Consider the following 9,081-nt stretch of genomic DNA (forward strand, 5'->3'; position numbering starts at 1 on the left):
CTAGAGTTTTTGAACGTCAAGTTTCCACTGTTCCCTTTGTTTTTTGTTTTTCTGTGGACACGTTAGGAGGGGTTTAACATAAATCATTACAAGAAATGTTAAAGTTGAAAATGATATTTGATTTTACTTTTTTGAGTTATATACTATAATATTCATATTAAAATCACTAGTTTTCTCCGGATTAGCAGAGAGAAAGGAGCTTTTTCCTCCTGGGAGCAGGAAATGGTTGTCTTAAGATGACATAAAACATCCTGTTAACGCTGCAAATTTGAACATCTTAAAGCAGAAAACAGCCTGTTAAGTTTATTTTGGGTGCTACTTCATCGGTTTCTGTGGAGAAACCCTACATACAATAATTCTAAGAAAGAAAAAAATCTCCACTCAGCCTACCTTGTATGAAATTAGATTAAGAAGTAATATAGATTGAATTGTGCTTAAGAAATAAAATGGATTGGTCTGTTGATCACCTTCTGGATAGGATGTAGAGTACAAAGTGTGTGAGATTGTTTTTTTTGCTCCTTGAGCTGATTTAAAGAGCATTTACGAAACCCTAAAATAATGTGCTGGTATGAGAAAACTGCTCATGTGCTTTGTGTCATCTACAGGTAGTGAATACAATATCACAAACACCTGTGCAGGCTTATACAATCAAGTTCAAAGTTTCTGCCATAAAAAATACAACCTTCATTATCTTATTTATCTGCATGCAAATATCTGTTTGTATTGATTACGGAGCCTATGATGGCCAGTTTATTTAGCCCCATTTCATAACAAAAGTCATCTTATTGCACTTTTCACATAGCATACCGTACTCTGTTTAATATTGTTTACAGAGAACATTTCCAGAGAACATTTCCCACCACGAGCAAGCACTTGACAGAGGTGACAGAAACAAGGAAAAACTTACTTTTAAGAGGCAGGAACCAGCAAAACCACGGCTCAGGTTGAGGGTTGGGGGTCACACAATATCCACACAGAAAATACAAGCAGTAAAAGTAGCATTGGTACAGAAATGACAAATGGCTGCATAAAGTGAAAGGAGGAGAGAGGAGAGGGACGAGAAAGCACACAACTATGGGAGAGGGAAGAAGTTGAGTTAGAAACATGCATTAATTGGATATGTTTGCATACAGACGTAAAGAAAGAGGAGGAGAGAAGAGGTCAGTGCACCATGGGAAGCCCCCCCGGCAGTCTAGGCCTATAGCAGCATAACTACAGGATGGTCTCACCTGAGACAGCCCTAACTTCTTTGTTGTTGTGCGTGTGCTCGAGTTTGAATAAAGGTTAAATAAAAATAAATAAATAAATATAAGCTGTATCAAAGAGGAAAGTCTTAAGCCTAATCTTAAATTTGGAGATGGTGTGTGTCTCCTGAACCAAAACTGGAACCTGGTTCCAAAGGAGAGGAGCTTGACAGCTGAATGCTCTGGCTCCCATTCTACTTTTGGAGACTCTACCCTGCATTCTGGGAGTGCAGTGCTCTGGTGGGGTAATAAGGTACTATGATCTTACTATGATGACAGTGGGCTTAACACGGAGGTACAACTGTGTGTCGTCCGCATTAAAAATGAAAAGAAATACCATGTCAGTGGATGACATCACCTAGTTGGAACAGCTAATCGGTCCTAGAGTGGACCCTTGAGGCCCACCACATGAGAATAAGATGACATGGAATTGTTAGTTGAGACACAAAACATCCTATTTAACGAACCAGTTCATTCCAGTTACAGATATGCCCACCCAGAGCTTCCATCTATCTAAAAAAATATCTTTTAAATAAAAGGCAGATTAAATATCAGACGATAATTGTCTAGGATGTCAAGGCCAGGTTTTTTTAGGACTGGTTGGATTTTAAAGTACTCCGGGACACAACCAGTCGACAGCCAGCTGTTCAAAACTGATAGCAAATGTGGATCAATACAATCTGTGACTTCAAATAAAAACTTAATTGGGATTATGTCAAGAGGGCTGGAGGAAACTCTCATCATCTGAGACATAGTTTCTTTAAGTTCAATCAGAGTAATTGAAAACATTTGAGAAAAAAAAAAGAAGCTTGTATTCAATCATATTCAATTCATACTTGACATGTTCATTTAATAAATCTAATTTAACTTTTGTCCTTTCATGAACAAAGATGAATAGGTGTTGTGTAATATTTACCATCTTAATGTTTTAAGCTATAGTTTGAAGTTACTAGTGCAGCCACTTTTGTTTAAACTCCTCTACTGGCCACTCTTTTTATGTATGCATTAACAAACACTATATATACACATGAGTTCTAATATGTTTTAAGGTTTAAAAATGACTCTCTCTGCATGATGAGTCTTTGTTCCAAGCAGTGACAATCATTTCTCCTCTTTGTGAGTATTTATTTTTTATTTGACTACATAAGAACTCAGGTGTTGGGAAATTATCATGTGTGAGTACACAAGAAAGTATAAACAAATGAAAAACGAGTGTTAGCAAAAAGGTAAGAAGAAGACAGTTTGGGAAAATCCTTTGTTAGACCTCTTGTGAGCAATGTATTAAAAGAATGATGGGTTTTAAGCAATAAGTGATTGAGTTACCATAATTATGTAATCAGAAAATGTTTTGATCTTTGCAATCTGTCCTTTTGATTTACAAACTTTAATAGTGTTAATTTGTGTATGCTTGTGTATTTGGTAACTACATAGAGAGCTAAAGTTAAGATCACAGTGTTAAAACTTTTTAGCTCTGTATGTGTGCTCCTCTCTGTATCTGACTGCTCAAGAGGAGTACCTGTGTGTGCTGTCAGGCAGAGGTAGAAGACGACACACAGCAAAGTGAGGGAGCACAGGATGTCCTGTCTCTAGCACACAGCACAGAAGACACAAGCTCACCAGAACTTCCCACAAAGCCAGGTGAAGTTGAGATGTCATGATGTCATGCCAAGGCCACAGAGAGGTAGCAGTCAGGCAGACATCTTTGCTCTGCTGACCAGCCGTGTGGTGAATCCATGACAGCCACTTTAATATCTGGGAATTTCCACAGAAACAGGTGCATCAGCAAAGAGAGCCAAGAGATGACATAATGCTTAGAAACAGGAGGTCCAAAAGAAGTTGAAAATCAGTTGTTACATGCCGTCATGTCAACTCGGATCTCTGTTCTGGTAATAGAATGAGACTACTTTGCATCAATCTCTGACCCTCTCCGATTACACTTTTCTATTCTAATTGGTGTCTATTTTTGCTGATAATAAACATGTTGGGAAAAGTTCAAGCTTTTTCATCCGTTCTAAGTCATGAATTCTTTACACAACATAAGAATCACAGTTTTCCTGTTTAAAACACTACATTTGTTGTTTATAAAGAAACCGAGGAAAACTCCCAAATGGTATGTTGACGACCTTCTGGATAGGAAGGAGAACCTGTAGAGGATGTAGAGTACAGTGACTATCACAGTAAGTGAGATCATTTTTTGCCCCTTGTGCTGATTTTAAGGCATTTACAAAACTCTAAAATAATGTTTTGTGTTACATTATTACAAAATAAACACACATAGACGCTGCCAAACTTTCTCTTTCCCTTCATCTGCTGTTGTGCTCCTCTAAGAGATTAATAGAGAGCCGTACAAGCCGGATCCCGCTTCTGTATGGCTACTTTACATGTGCATCCTATGGGTGCATCTCAGAAAATTTTAATATAGTGAAAAAGTTTTTTTTTTCTCATAATTTTTTAAGTGAAACTTTCATATAAATGTAGATTCGTCACATCCCTGAAATGTTTCAGGGATATTTTTGGGTAAATCTAGATGATTACAGCTTACAGATCATGGAAATCGAACCATTCATATCTAAAAATAAAAGAATATTAGAAAAAATAATGTATAATACTGAAAAGTCAGCAGATGGAAGCATGCTCTTAAAATCTCCTGGTAGACAGCTGCATTGACGCTGGACTTGATAAAAGACAGTGGACCAACATCTGAGCAGCACTCCAGTTCTTTTTCTCCTTAGCCCACGTAAGACACTTCTGATGTCGTCTCTGGTTCAGGAGTGGCTTGACACCAAGAATGCAACATTTCCTGGACCAGTCTGTGCATTGTGGCTCTTGATGCAATAACTCCACCCACAGTCCACCATTGTGAAGTTGCCCCAAGTTCTTAAATTGGCTTTGCTTGACAATCCTGCGGTCATGTTGCTTGTGCACCTTTTCCTACCACCCTTTAACCTTCCAGTCAGCTTTCCATGAATATGCTTTGATACAACACTCTGCGACCAGCCAGCCCTTTCAGCCCTTGGCTTACCTGGCTTACCCTCGTTGTGGAGGGTGTAATGAGTGTCTTCTGGACATCTGTCAAGTCAGAAGTCTCCTTGATTGTGGTTGTGTGTACCGAAACAGACTGTGAGATTAAAGACTCTTCTCAGGTCAACTTTTCTGTTTTATACATTCTTTATTCTATTATTTTGAGATATGGATTTTTGATTTCCATGAACTGTGAGCCGTAATCATCAAGATTAAAACAAAAAAGGGCTGAAATATTTCACTGTGTAATGCATCTAGAATATATGAAAGTTTTACTTTGCCGAAACCCTGGAGGACGTCTACCTGACAGGTGCTGTTATCAGAGCAGCTCCTTTAATCTGGAGGTCTCAGAGTGTTTGATTGTCCGAGTGACAGAAAGTGACGGTGAATCTCACATGAGGAAAATATTCTGTCAGTAAAAGTATGGTGTCCGGTGTCAGGTAATAAATGCTTCAGCTTCTCCAGACCAACAAAAGTCTGTTCCCAAACGGCTGGAGAAGTAAAGCAGGTTAACAAACATCTCCCCTTCAGACTGGAAGCTGAGCAAGAAGCTAACAGAACGTCTTAGTTCAATTTATAGAAAGTAAAGAGCAGCTGTATTTTATTCCAGCCTACCTGTCCAGCTGAGAGAAAAGGTGTTCAGCTCCGTCCTGAACACAGACTGAACATCCATGGGGTACCATATTTGGGTCACACATAGCAACTTGTCAATCACAAGGTAGCCCCGCCCTAACACCTCCCCTGCTTTCTGATCTATTTTCCTCTAAATGGGACCATAATTTACTAAATGAACATCACGCTGTGTTGAAGAAGACTTGCGACTGAGACCATAAACTCATTAGGAAAGTGTTTACTGAGGTACTCCTCCGCCCGGGCGAACAGGTCGCTGAACCTGCAGGAGAAGGAAGTGATATCAGCCGCCGCAGTCATGTCACCCGTCAGTGTGTGCCTCCATCATCTTGTGGACCTCAGCACAGCTGGCCTGAACGTGCTGCAGAGCCTGAAGGATCAGGGTCTGAGTGAAGACAGACACAATCAATCAGCTATCAGGTATCAATCCCTCCTGAAGCGATCATTAAGCCTGTGTGTACTGACAGCTGTTCTTGGTGTTGCTCAGGCTCAGCCTCAGGTTGTCCATGAGCTCCAGGATCTGTTCCAGGGTGAGCTGAGCTAGTTTACTGCTGGAACTGTGAAGACTGAGGACAGAGACACAACATCCTTTCTGTCCTCATCCGTCTGTTCTCACCTGTCCGTCTCTGTCTGTCCTCACCTGTCCCAATCTGTCCGTCTCTGTCTGTCCTCAGCTCGGTTTCTTACGGGGCTGGTTGTTGTTCTTGATGTGTTCAGTATGTGTTCAGGTGCTGTACTGCTCGAAGGTCTCCCAGTCAAGAGAGTAAACTGTGGACACAAGAAGATGCGAGGACAGGTGGACACATGAAGACGACAGGACAGGTGTCCTCTGAGAGTGTCTCACTGAGGATGTTGAGCACAGAGTCCTTCCTGAACATCACCAGGCTCCCCATCATCATGGGACACATCAGCTCCTACAGCTGCAACACAGAGAGACCTGTTTCCTGAACACAACCTAGATCAGAACCAGAATAAAGGTTCTGCAAAGGTGAGTCCTGAGTAGCTGTTACCTGTGTGGAGTCGATGACAGCTACAATTGTGTTGAGCAGCTAAACGCTCCGCAGCGTTTCATCTGGGAACTGAACTGAGAAAGAACCATTCAGATCTGGATCTGTGTGTCGGTGTAGATGGAGGGGGTGAGGTAGCAGAGCTGCCAGACGTGGTCCTCCTGATATGCCTTCATGCTTTTGATATTGAGACGGCTTAACGATCTGATTCTTGAAAGATACAGTAGCATTATTTGGTTATTAGGTAAGACCAGACCCAATGGGCATGAGGTAGGCCTGCACGGTATGAGGAAAATATTCAATGTGTACAACATTGTTATATATTGAGATGACATACGACTTGCAATAAATATATATTGAAGTGTGCATATTAACTGTCTGGTTGTTTTAACATTTATAGGATTAGAATATAATATTTTAAATACAGCAGAAATGCTGTTTCTAGAGCAGCAACATTAATGTTTACATCATAATACTGAGTGACGTTTAATAAGAATAAAAACTATCTATCATTCCTCCTCCCCTCTGCTGTTATTCACTGCCTGCAGGTAATGTTACCTGGTAGAAGGAGGAGTGGCTGGTTTGTTTCAGCCAGCAGCTGAGTTTACAACAATGTGCCAAGGCTGCAGACAGACAGCTTTCTATTTGGCACATTTGGTACTTACAGTACGCCTAACAAGCATAGGTGTCGACAACTCAAGTAGTTTGGAGCGAACTTAACTTCACCGTCTCCACCGCAGCATCTCGATCGATTAATCAACTAGTCACGATTATTTTTTGTTACACCCTAACACTAACTAAACCATTTAACTAATTAAATATCTTTTAAGTGAATTACTGATCTCCAACACACAGCCTAACTAGCTAACGTTACCATTAAGTGAACGAGGTTTACTATTCAGAATAAACACCAGTATCAACGCCAGGGGGAAACCAGGGAAGACGACAAGACAGCGTAGACTACTCCTATAATTCATTGATTTATTCTAACTTTAAAACTTTTTTGACAAGATTTTTGCTTTGGAACTGTATAAAATAAAGGCAAATTAAAAGCAAGTACTATAACCACAACTGTACACTAACAATGTAATATCTATTTAGAATAATAAAGCAACAGTCCCCTTTCATAATACTTCTGTAGTTTATTTTTCCAAAGTGCTTATAAGTTTTATAAGTGGAGAAAGTTCTGTTGGCTACATCACGAGCCAGATGTTTCTTGATGTATTTTAAACCATTACTCAGGGCTCGACAATAGTGGTGGCTGGTTGCAAAAAGTAGTCCGGTTCCATTTGAAATAATAGTAAAATGTTGCTACTTCTCAGCTGAATTATTCCCTCGGTAAACACTTTCATAATGAGTTTATGGTCTCAGTCGCAAGTTTCAAGTATTCTTACAACACAGCATGATGTTCATTGAGTAAATTACGGTCCAATTTAAGGGGGAAATAAACTATAAGGCAGCATATGCTTTTGCTGCTGCTCTGTGAAATTTTTTTATTAAATGGCTGTCAGCAGGAGAGAGAGCACGTGATGTTTGATCAGTTTTAAAATTAAGTTGTTTTGTTAAGCTTTAATTTTTGTAATTCTAACTGTGTTTTTTTATATCCAGGATGTATATAATAGCCGATTAAACATGTTAACAGTATAATATTACTCATAAGTCTTTGGTTTTGTTGTAATTGATAAATAACTTTTGGAAGGAGGGCCAATAAGAATTGTCTTTGGGCCAGTAAGTTTTAAACCAACTGGCCGGCGGGGACAGTTGCAAAAAAGTTTCACGTTGAGCCCTGTTACTAATCTTACTAAGCTGGGTCTCCGACATGGACAGCGTTATGTTGGACAGATTTGTGCTGCGGTGTTCATGAGGGAGAGGGGGAGAGAGAGACGAGCAAGAGGATGTGCTGCGCGAATGCGCTACGGCGCTGATCTGCAATCAAATAAGATTTTAAATAGGCCTAGTAAAATAAAAATAAAAAAAAATTAAAATTAAAATCAGTATGTGGCGATTAGCGTTGATATTGTGGCGGGCCACCACAATTAAGTCAACGTAGCCTATAGGAAACACTGCCTTTCCTCTGTCTCTGCTGCTCTGTTGTTGCTGCTGCAGTCGTCAGGGACCAGAGGGCTCTGTGGAGCTTCTCAACCCTGAAAACGTTGAGCACATTTTCGATTCGCCATCAACTTTGGTAAAACTGCCCATATTCAAGTTCTACACAGTTGATTTCTCGACTCAAAACTGCTCAAAAGTAGGGATGGGGATCGAGACCCGGTTCTAAAAGGACCCGTTTCCAAAATTTCTCAAAACCCGAAAATCAATAAGGTCCGAGCTTATCAATATGGCTATCGAGACTAGCAGGTCCTATAATGTAACATTTTGAGCGTCAAATCTGATTTATCTTGAAACCCAATGGATAAGAAAAGTAATGTTTATTTAGTGATAGCACCGAAACGCGGACATGATACAGAGTCGAGTCTGTCGATTTGCGCTATGATAGCATTTTTCGGCAAGGCAGCATAGATCATCAGAACACCGGCAACAGTTCAACGTTTAGTTCTAAAAGACGATGCAACTCTGACTCTATTTCGGCCTGGAAATTCACAATCACAACCTGTAAGTATGCTTTATTGGTTGTGAATTATATTTATAATAAACACGGCAATGTAACTTCACAGACTGTTCAAGTGCGGAGTTGTTGTAAACGTTGGCTAACACAGCTAAAGTTATAACTATAATGCTAATGTTACACCTGATGTGAAAGCTACTGAGCAAACGCTCAAATTGTTTGGCCAATTTTTATGTAAAAATTGAAATATGGTGATTTTTGTAGTGGTTTATGGTAAGATGTGGAACAATGATGTTGTGTGGTTGTGGACTTGAGTAACTTATACCATCTGCTAGGTTACGGTAGCAGTCTGAAGCGGCTTTGATTTGGATCACACTACCTTGTTTCTTACGACCCGCCCTTCTCCCAACCAAGATTTTGTACAAGTAAGATGCAATGGTGCTCAAAAGCAGAGCGTACAACACATAGGGTGAAAAGAGGAGCTGCAGCAATGTGCAGTATGAGAAAAATATGGTGTTTTTTGAAAATTGAAACCATGTAAACCTGTTCTGGTACAACCCCTAAATTAGATCTTGAACCTGAAAATGAGCATAATACCACCTCTTTAAAACCTTCG

Source organism: Micropterus salmoides, unplaced genomic scaffold, assembly GCF_014851395.1.
Source record: "Micropterus salmoides isolate LMB-PRFRI ecotype aquatic unplaced genomic scaffold, ASM1485139v1 Ms_hic_scaffold_2, whole genome shotgun sequence".
NCBI classification, from domain to species: domain Eukaryota; kingdom Metazoa; phylum Chordata; class Actinopteri; order Centrarchiformes; family Centrarchidae; genus Micropterus; species Micropterus salmoides.